At 43.6% G+C, this 10,901-nt stretch overlaps 1 long non-coding RNA gene and 1 pseudogene across 2 annotated transcripts in view; both read left to right on the forward strand.

Annotated features, from left to right (window-relative positions):
• The window catches only part of LOC116525797, a 26,351-nt gene extending 15,974 nt beyond the window's left edge, over positions 1-10,377 (forward strand). Inside the window, exon 3 of the long non-coding RNA XR_004257828.1 lies at positions 10,360-10,377. This is a non-coding gene — a long non-coding RNA (uncharacterized LOC116525797). The remainder of the gene's footprint in view (positions 1-10,359) is intronic.
• Positions 1,000-1,832, forward strand: LOC116525796 (annotated as a pseudogene). The gene has a single exon (XR_004257826.1). The product of XR_004257826.1 is annotated as a small ubiquitin-related modifier 2 pseudogene (transcript).
• Positions 10,378-10,901: the final 524 nt, after the last annotated feature.

The raw sequence follows: 10,901 nt of genomic DNA on the forward strand, positions 1-10,901 counted from the left end.
TGTGTGTGTGTGTGTGTGTGTGTGTGTGTGTGTGTGTGTGTGTGTGTTTTAATTGAAGTATAATTGACGTGCCATAAAACTGACTCTTGTAAAGTGTACAATTCAGTACTTTAGCTGCATTCACAGCTATGCAACTATCACCACTATCTAATTTCAGATTTCTTCGTTCCCTGAAAGAAACTCCGTATCCATTGGCGGTCACTCCCCATGATCCCTTCCCAGCCCTAGGCACCCACTCATTTACTCTCTGTGTCTATGGCCTTGCCTACTCTGCACATTTTATATATGTGGAATCATACACTCTGCTGTCCTTTGTGTCTGGCTTATTTCACTTAGTGTGTTTTCAAGTTTCCTCCATGTTGTAGCATGGATCAGTATTGCCAAGAAACATTCCAATGTATGGAGATACCACATTTTGTTTATCCATTTGTCAATTGAAGAGCTTTTGGGCTCTATCCACTTTTTGGCTTTTATGAATAATGCTGCCATGAACGTTTGTGTACAAATTTTTGTGTAAACATATGTTTGCAATTCTCTTGGGTGTATAGCCGGAAGTGGAATTGCTGGGTCATAGGGTGATATAGCACAACTCTGTGTTTAAGATTTTGAGAAAGCCAGGCGGGGGTCGGGGGGTTGGGAGGCGGTGGCTCACACCTGTAATCCGAGCATTTTGGGAGGCTGAGACAAGTGAATTACCTGAGGTGAGGAGTTCAAGACCAGCCTGGCTGACATAGTGAAAACCCATCTCTACTAAAAATACAAAAATTAGCTGGATGTGGTGGCGCGTGCCTGTAATCCCAGCTACTCGGGAGGCTGAGGCAGGACAATCGCTTAAACCCAGGAAGTAGAGATTGTGCTGAGCTGAGACCACACCATTGCACTCCAGCCTGCACTTTTTGAGACTCTGTCACAAAAAAAAAAAAAAAGATTTTGAGAAAAGCCATCAACATGGTGAAACCCAGTTTGAAAAAAAACCATGTTTTTTCTCTCCACACACAAAAAAGAGGGTGGGGGGAGGGAGCACATGACTTGCGCGCACCCTCTCCCTCGCCCACTGCTGCCGCCTCCTTCTTCTGTCGCTCCTGGTGCTGCTTGTGTGCGGACCTGGTAACCTCTTTTGTGAAGCGGCAGCTGAGGAGACTCCGGCGCTCGCCATGGCCAACAAAAAGCGCAAGGAAGGAGTCAAGACTGAGAACAACGATCATATTAATTTGAAAGTGGTGGGGCAGGATGGTTCTGTGGCGCAGTTTAAGATTAAGAGGCATACACTGCTTAGTAAACTAATGAAAGCCTATTGCCAACAACAGGGATTGTCAGTGAGGCAGATCAGATTCCGATTTGACGGGAATCAATGAAACAGACACACCTGCACAGTTGGAAATGGAGGCTGAAGATACAATTGATGTGTTCCAACAGCAGACTGGAGGTGTCTACTGAAAAGGGAACCCTGCTTCTTTACTTCAGAACTCTGTTCTTTAAAGACCAAGATTACACTCTCAATTAGAAAACTGCAATTTGGTTCCACCACATCCTACTACAGTATAGTTTTCTCTATTCTTTCATTTTCCCCTTCCCCATTCCTTTATTGTACATAAAGTAACTGGTATATGTGCACAAGCATATTGCTTTTTTTTTTTTTTTTAACAGCCAATGGTATGTTTTGATTGACATCAAGTGGAGACGGGATGGGGAAAAATACTGATTCTGTGAAAATACCCCCTTTCTCCATTAGTGGCATGCTCATTCAGCTCTTATCTTTATATTCCAATAAGTTATTTTGCTTTCACTGTTTTAACAAAAAAACAACATAAAAATCCTTGCATACCTTGTTTGATTGGAGACTTTTAATGTTTTTCACTTATCATTGTAAAACCAAGGACAATTTTATAACATTTTTGTACGTAGCTGTTACATGTAGGGCAATCTGTCTTTAAGTAGGGATAAATTACTCTAAAACAAACAAAAAAAGAATCCTAGTTTTCCCTTCAAGTCAGGCGTCTCGTTGTTTAAATAAACTTCCTGTTCAAAAAAAAAAAAGTAGCAAGGTGTGGTAGTGCATGCCTGTAGTCTCAACTACTCAGGAGGCTGAGGTGGGAGGATTGCTTGCACCTGGGAGGCAGGGATTGCAGCGAGCTGAGATCACACCACTGCATTCCAGCCTGGGTGACAAGAGTAAGACTCAGTGTCAAAAACCAAACCAATATTTCAGCATGCTTTCATGTTTGTTTTTGAAATTTATCCATAGTGATATATATTGCTCTCATTCTTTTTCTTTTCAACTGTATGCAATTTGGTTAGCCTTCTGTTAATGAATATTTGAGTTGTTTGCAGTTTTTTACTACTACAGACAGTTGCAATGGGCATTGTTCCGTTTCAGGCAAGTGTGTGAGCTTATGGTGCCTATCCAGAAGCAGAGCTGGTGGATGGAAGGATTTGTTCACCACTGATTTTACTAGCAATGGCCAAATTGTTCTTCAAAGTGACTGTACTAATTTACACGCTTGGCAGCAGTATGTGTGAGTTCCCATTTCTGCATGTCCTTGCCAACACTTGCCATTGTCAGTCCTTCAAGTTCTTGCCAACCTGAAGGATGTAAAGTGGTCTTTCAGGGTTGTTTTAATTTTCCTTTCCCTGTTAATGAGTTTGGAGGTTCTTTTCACATGCCCTCGACCATTCTGTGAGTTTCCTTTTAATATCCTTTGCCCATTTTCCACTTGGGTTGTTTTTTATTTTCTTCTTGATTTTACAGAAGTTTAAAAAAACATTTTCTGAAAATGAATCTTAAAGTCTGTGGCTTTATTTTCACTGTTGTTATGGTTTTTAAATTTTCCTTCTTGTTTCCTTTCTTTCTATTGGTAAGAAGTTTCTAAAAGAATTTTATAGTATATCCTTTTTGTGTCTTATTGGAGAAATTCTTTTCTACTCTGCTGTAAAGAAAATCCCTTATAAATTTTTTCTAACCGTTTTGGAGTTTTGTCTTCAATTTACCTATACTTTATTTTTGTGTATGCTATGAAGTAAGGATCAAACTATTTTCTCCCGTTTGGATAACTAATTAAGCCAGCATAACTATCTTTATTTCACTAATTTGGAATGTATTCTCTGCCATATATTGTTTTCAGCTAGCATGGGTCATTTTCTGGCTATATTTTGTTCCACAGGGTTCTTTGTTTCTCCCTGCACAAATACTATACTTTTTTTTTTTTTTTTTTGACACTGGGTCTGGCTCTGTGGCCCAGTGTGGAGTGCAATGGCGCCATCATGGCTTACTGCAACCTCCGCAGACCTCCCGGCTTAAGTAGTCCTTCCACCTCAGCCTCAGCCTCAGCCTCCCAAGTAGCTGGGATAACAGGTACACACCACCATGCCTGGCTAATTTTTGTATTTTTAGTAGAGACAGGGTTTCACCATGTTGGCCAGGCTGGTCTCAAACTCCTGGCCTCAAATGATTTGCCCAACTCGGCCTCCCAAAGTGCTAGGATTACAGGCGTGACCCACTGCACCCAGCTGGATTTATTCTTAAGCATTTTATAACTTTTGTTGCTATTGTAAATGGGATTTTTTTGTTTGTTTGTTTGTTTGTTTTGAGGTGGAGTCTCACTCTGTTGCCCAGGCTGGAGTATAGTGGTGTGATCTCGGCTCACTGCAACCTCTGCCTCCCAGGTTCAAATGATTCTCCTGCTTCAGCCTCCCAAGTAGTTGGGATTACAGGCACATACTACCCCATCCAGCTAATTTTCGTATTTTTAGTAGAGACTGGGTTTTGCCAAGTTGGCCAGGCTGATCTCAAACTCCTGACCTCAGGTGATCCGCCTGCCTCAGCCTCCCAAAGTGTTGTGATTACAGGTGTGAGCCACTGTTCCTGGCTGGGATTTTTTTCCTAATTGGTTATTCCAGTGGGTAGAAATGCTATTCAGTGTTTTATTTTTGTATTATATCCAGATACCATTCTGAACTCCTTTAAAATGTGTATTTTGTCAGAGTCTCTTGGAGATTTCTATATCACATCATATGCAAAGAAATGTTGTTTGTTTCTTCCTCCCTTATTTTTATGCCTCTTGTTTTATTTTTTACATTTATTTAAAAAAATTTTTTTAAATAAAAGTAGAGTTGGGGTCTCACTATGTTGCCCAGGATGGTCTCTAGCTCCTGGGCTCAAGCGGCCCTTCTGTCTCTGCTTCCCAATGTGCTAGGATTACAGACATGAGCCATAGAGCCCACCTATTATTATTATTATTTTTTTTTTGGTCTTTATTGCATTGCCTAGGCCCTCCAATGTTCTGTTATTTATTTATTTATTTATTTGAGATGGAGCCTCGCACTGTCGCCCAGGCTGTAGTGGGGTGGCGTGATTTCTGCTCACCGCAACCTCTGCCTCCTGGGTTCAAGCAATTCTCCTGTCTCAGCCTCCCAAGTAGCTGGGACTGCAGATGTGCACCACCACACCCAGCTGATTTTTTTTGTATTTTTAGTACAGATGGGGTAGGATGGTCTTGATCTCCTGACCTCATGATCCACTCGCCTTGGCCTCCCGAAGTGCTGGGATTACAGGCGTGAGCCACTGCGCCTGGCCTATTTATTTATTTTTATTTATTTTTGAGACAGAGTCTCGCTTTGTTGCTCAGGCTGGAGTTCAGTGGCACAATTTCGGCTCACTGCAACCTCTGCCTTCTGGGTTCAAGCGATTCTGCTGCCTTGTCCTACTGAGTAGCTGGGGCTGCAGGCACCTGCCACCACACCTGGCTAATTTTTGTATTTTTAGTAGAGACAAGGCTTCACCATGTTGATCAGGCTGGTCTCAAACTCCTGACCTCAAGTGATCCACTCACCTTAGCCTCCCAAAGTGCTGGGATTACAGGCGTGAGCCACCACGCCCGGCCTGGCCCTCAAGTGTTAAATAGAAATGGTAACAATGGACTTTCATTCTTTGTTTCTGATCTTAAAGAGAAGGAGTCCACATTTCCATTATTATTTCTCCTGTGTGTTTTGATAGAAAACGTTCATCATGTTAAGGAAGTTGGCAGCTAGTCTAGTTTCCTATGAATTTGTTATTACTGTTATTTATGAATGTTGACTCTTACTGTGTGCTTTTTCTGCTTTTATTAAGATGATCCTACATCTTTCCTCCTGAATTATTCATTTTCTTTATTATGAAACATTTCAAAAACAGAAATAGAGAACAGTACAACAGCTTCAGTAAAAGTTGTCAGTTGTAGGCCATAGGAATCAATTCTAGTGGTTTAGGTGGTAAAATGATTCATAAGGAGGAGAGTGGTCTCTATCTGAATTACAGGGAAGACTGGTTCTCTGAACTGTGGATGCTGCTGCTTGCTCCTCCCACCTCTCCAGTACTGAATACTAGAGACTGCCAGTAGCACGGCTGCACGTGCTCCAGGAACTCTATCCTATGTCACTGGGGGTGGGGTTACTCATGTTCCATTCGACTTGGGGCTGAGTGTGTTTATTTATTTATGTATGTAGTTATTTATGTATGAATGTATTTATTTGTTTTTTGAGATGGCGTCTCACTCTGTTGCCCAGGCTGGAGTGTAGTGGCGTGATCTCGGCTCACTGCAAACTTCACTTCCCAGGTTCAAGAGATTCTCATGTGTCAGCCTCCTGAGTAGCTGGGATTACAGGCACGTGCCACCATACTGGCCTAATTTTTTTATTTTTAGTAGAGATGGGATTTTACCATATTGGTCAGGCTGATCTCAAGCTCCTAATCTTGTGATCCCCCTGCCTCAGCCTTGCAAAGTACTGGGATTACAGGCGTGAGCCACCGCACCCAACCTATTTTTAAATTTTTTAAATTTTTATTTTTGAGACTGAGTCTTGCTCTGTTGCCCAGGCTGGAGTGCAGTGGCGTGATCTTGGCTCACTGCAACCTCCGCCTCCTGGGTTCAAGCGATTCTCCTGCCTCAGCCTCCCAAAGTGCTGGAATTACAGGTGTGAGCCACCATGTCTGGCAATGGGCTGAGTGTTTTTGTATGGCTGAGCCCAGGTCATCTGCTTGTACCCTATATATATAGGAAGAAGGTTCAGATATTGTGTGGCCAAAAGGAACGACGTTTGTTTTTCCTTCTTTGCCTACTGGATCAGTGACATGAAGATCCCCAGATGGCTTGAGTGAAGCCTTAGCTTCCAGTTTATCAGAACCATGGCCATGGTAGTACAATCCCCTGGTAGAAACAGTCCCCACCTTAGGCACTAGAATATTCAAACTCCCAAATCCAAGGTCATAGGGATGGGCAGCAAGAGTTCTTCAAGTGTGTTGTTAGATGTAACAGTGAGAGTAGCTACTCTCCACCCTCTGTTTCCTAGATGTACACTTTCTAGTTTTGAAGGAGGCAACTCCAAATGTTAGCAGCTTTTTTTTTTTTTTTTTGAGACGGAGTTTCGCTCTTGCTACCCAGGCTGGAGTGCAATGGCGCGATCTCGGCGCACCGCAACCTCCGCCTCCTGGGTTCAGGCAATTCTTCTGCCTCAGCCTCCTGAGTAGCTGGGATTACAGGCACGCACCACCATGCCCAGCTAATTTTTTTATATTTTTAGTAGAGACGGGGTTTCACCATATTGACCAGGATGGTCTCGATCTCTTGACCTCGTGATCCACCCGCCTCGGCCTAGCAGCTTTTAAAAGATGTAACTGCATCCTGTAGACCAACACTTTAAGCCCACAGGGTGTCGTCTCCAGGCTAACCCTGTAAATGAACTTTCAGCAGCCATTCCACGGCCCTCTAAGCCTGCTGCTTCTGGGTGGTGGAACTTTAACTTTAGGTCTCTATGACGTCAAGTCTGAGTTAGCCATTGTAGATTATTCATGTCAGCTCCAAAGCCCAAACCTGGGTGAGTATATCAGTAAATTTAGTCTAATCAAGCCATTCATTTATTCATTCATTCATTTATTTATTTCAGAGTCTCACTCTTCCACTCAGGCTGGAGTGTAGTCGTGCAATCTTGGCTCACTACAACCTCAGCCTCCTGGGTTCAAGCAATTCTTCTGCCTCAGCTTCCTGAGTAGCTGTGACTATAGGCACACACCACCACACTCAGCTAATTTTTTGTATTTTTAGTAGAAAGGGGTTTCACCATGTTGGCCAGGCTGGTCTCAAACTCCTAACCTCAGGTGATCCTCCTGCCTCAGCCTCCCAACGTGCTGGGATTATAGGTGCAAGCCACGGCGCCCAGCCAAGCCTTGTATTTTACCATCTTTAGGCTAACACGATGCTTAGAATCCACTCCCACATATGCTCCCAAGACCCTTGTGGATTTGAATTGGCAAGGTCCTGCAACTTTTTCAGTGTATAGACCTTCTCTTTCTAGAGCAAACCTGTACTGCCCATCTGGGCTATGTTGGGATCCAACTCTCCTTTTGATGCTGGAAGAATGAAGAGAAGATCTGGTGTCCCTTTTTAGTGAAGCAACTGTCCTAGGTGCAATTATGGAAGGTCTTTTAGGCAGGGATAAGTTGGTTACCTCTACACGGGAGGACCTGCCTGAACAGACAGGGAGCTTTGAAGGATTTGAGAATTCAAAAGTACCAAAGTCTCAGCCTCGTCTGTGACCACTTAGATGCTCCTGTTCTAAGTCTCAGAGTCCCACTACATCACCACCATGCCCTTGCCTAAGCATTTAATTGAAGCTCCTATATGTACAATAAAGCCCTGGGCTCAGTCTTCCATCATATCCACCCTGAAAGTATAGGAGATGAAGGCTCCTTTGAAGATGTCATCAAACCTTTCTTGCTGTCTATTGCATTCTCAGTTCAACATTCACAGCCGTTTTTTTTTTTTTTTTTGAGACAGGGTCTCACTCTATCTCCCAGTGGAGTGCAGTGGTGAGATCTCAGCTCACTGCAACCTCCACCTCCTGGGCTCAAGTGATCCTCCTGCTTCAGCGCCTCAAGTAGCTGGGACTACAGGCATGAGCCACCATGCCTGACTAATTTTTGTGTTTTTTTGTAGAGACTGGGTTTTGCCATGTTTCTCAGGCTGGTTGTAACTCCTAATCTCAAGTGATCCACTCGCCTCAGCCTCCCACAGTGCTAGGATTACAGGCATGAGCCACTATGCCAGGCCCTCATTCACAGCTTTTGATTTTTCCTTTTCTCTGTGTAAGCTCTCCAGTGCTGTCCAGAGAGGTCAAGGGACTCTATAATCTTTATAATGACTATTACTGTCACAGTGTCTAAGTCCCCAAGCCATTCCAAATCCCAGTGCCTTATCCTCTCCCTATCCTTCATCCCATGCCACTGCTGATAATTTGAGTAATTTTAATGGTACCGAATGCCATTGATTATACTTGACCCATTCCATGTCCACTATGCCCTTTCCAGGATTCTGTTTTGAGGGGATGGTCTTCCTTCTAGTAACCCCTCCTATTCTGAGATAAATCTTACTTGATCATTTTAATTTTTAAAAATTCCCTGATGAATTCATCAGGGAATTTTAAAAAATGCTGTTTAGGATTTAAGAATCTCTTTTCTTATATATTTATTTATTTGAGATGGAGTTTTGCTCTTGTCGCCCAGGCTGGAGTGCAGTGGTGCAATCTAGGCTCCCTGTAGCCTTGATCTCCCAGTCTCCCTCTGCAACCACCTGAGTACCTGAGACTACAGGTTCATGCCACCATGCCCAGCTAATTTTTTTGTATATTTTTATAGAGACAGAGTTTTGCCATGTTGCCCAGGCTAGTCTCAAACTCCTGGGTTCAAGCAATCTGCCTGCCTCAGCCTCCCAAAGTACTGGGATTACAGATGTAAGCCACCATGCTTGACCACCACTCTTACCCTTGATATCCATTTTTTTCCCCCAACAGCACCATAGGAATGTTTTCCTATTAATTTTCCAGACTTCTAGGCCACCTAGTTTTAGTCTTATAAGTCAGTGGAGTCCAATTTTTGCAGATGACGATGCCCCTAGAGAAAGTCATCCTTGGCTTGGCCTGCTGGGCTAATGAACCTGCTGCCTGTGGCTAGAGACGCCCGTTGTCTCAGGTGGCACCCAGCTGCCTGAAGGGCCAAGGGGAGCACCTCTCAGCCTTACCTGTAATCCATTTGCGCTCAGATGTGGCTCTTATGACTGCATTCCAGTCTGTAAACTGTGAGGAGAAATGATGTATTCAGCCGCTAGGCTGTGCCCTTAAAGGAAATGCATGCCTTCCCCTCCCTTTTGTTGCCTTCTGCAGGCTGCAGTATGGCCATGGTGGGGGGAGCTGTATTGAACTATGCAAGCAACAAAATAGAGTCTGAATCCCCAACAACTAAGAACTGCTAACAGACAGATAGGAACAGTTTAGGTGTGACAGTGCACAAGTGTAGTCCCAGCTATTTGGGAGGCTGAGGAGGGAGGATCACTTGAGCCAGGAGTTTGAGGTTGTAGTGAGCTATAATAGTGCCACTGTACTCCAGCCTGGGCAACAGAGTGAGACCTTGTCTTAGAAAAAAACAAAACAAAAAAAAGAAGCAGCAGCAGCTTATCCTGTATAAGCCACCTTTATTTTGGTTCTTTTTTTTCCTTTTGGAGACAGGGTCTCACTTTGTCACTCAGGCTGGAGTGCAGTGGTGCCATCTTGGCTCACATCACCTCCTGGGCTCAAGCAATTCTTCTATCTCAGCCTCACAAATAGCTGGGACTACAAGTCCATGCCACCACATCCAGCTAATATATATATTTTTAGGTGGGGGTCTCACTCTGTCACCCAGACTGGAGTGCAGTAGCACGATCTTGGCTCACCGCAACCTCTGCCTCCCAGGTTCAAGCGATTCTCCTGCCTCAGCCTTCTGAATAGCTGGGATGACAGGAATGCGCCACCACACCTGGCTAAGTTTTGTATTTTTGGTAGAGATGGAGTTTCACTATGTTGGCCAGACTAGCCTCAAACTCCTAACCTCAAATGATCTACCTGCCTTGGCCTCCCAAAGTGCTGGGATTACAGGTATGAGCCACCACACCCAGCCTGTCCAGTTAATGAAAAAAAAATTTTTTTTTGTAGAGACAGGGTCTCCCTATATTGCCGAGGCTGGTCTCAAACTCCTGAGCTTAAGTGATCCTCCTGCCTCAGCCTCCCAAAGTGCTGGGATTATAGGCATGAGCCACTGCACCTGGTCTTGGTTCTCTGTTAAGCAGCCAAATCCATGCTGGTATACATATATATATATATATATATATATATATTTTTTTTTTTTTTTTTAGAGATAGGGTCTTGCTTTCTTTGTCATACTGGAGTGCAGTGGTGTGATCACAGCTCACTGCAGCTTCAACCTCCTGGGCTCAAGCAATCCTCCCACCTCAACCTCCCAAGTAGCGGAAACCACAGGCACACACCACGATGCCCAGATAATTTTTTTATTTTTAGTAGAGATGAGGTTTCACCCACATGCTGAGCCCTTGAATGTTGAGTTAAAAAAAAAAAGAGAGAGAGAGATGAGGTTTCACTATGTTGCCCAAGCTAGTCTCAAACTCCTAGACTCAAACAATCCTCCTGCCTTGGCCTCCCAAAGTGCTGGATTTACAGGTGTGAGCCACCGTGCCGGGTCTTTGTCAGTATATATTAATTTAACTTTATTATCTAAAATTTTATTTTACAGGATGATTCTTTTTTTTGAAAATGACAAGCATAATTTCTAATCTTGTGGCAAAATTTAAAAAAGAAAAAAAAAGAAAAAAGAAAATGATAAGCAAACAATGGCAGCCGTGGGTCAAGTGTGGACCCAAGGCAGGCAGCCTGCAGCTCTGAGATGATTACTGATAAAGGGTAGAGTCATTAAACACCTGGACACTGGAGTCAGGCAGTCCTGGGTTCAAATGCTGATTCAGCTAATCCCTAGTTGTGGACCTTGGATGAAGAATTTAACCTCACGGGCTTCAGTTTCCTTAGCTGTAAAATGCTGTGAGGAT

Source organism: Sapajus apella, unplaced genomic scaffold (assembly GCF_009761245.1).
Source record: "Sapajus apella isolate SASKATOON/1434 unplaced genomic scaffold, GSC_monkey_1.0 scaffold48, whole genome shotgun sequence".
NCBI lineage: Eukaryota > Metazoa > Chordata > Mammalia > Primates > Cebidae > Sapajus > Sapajus apella.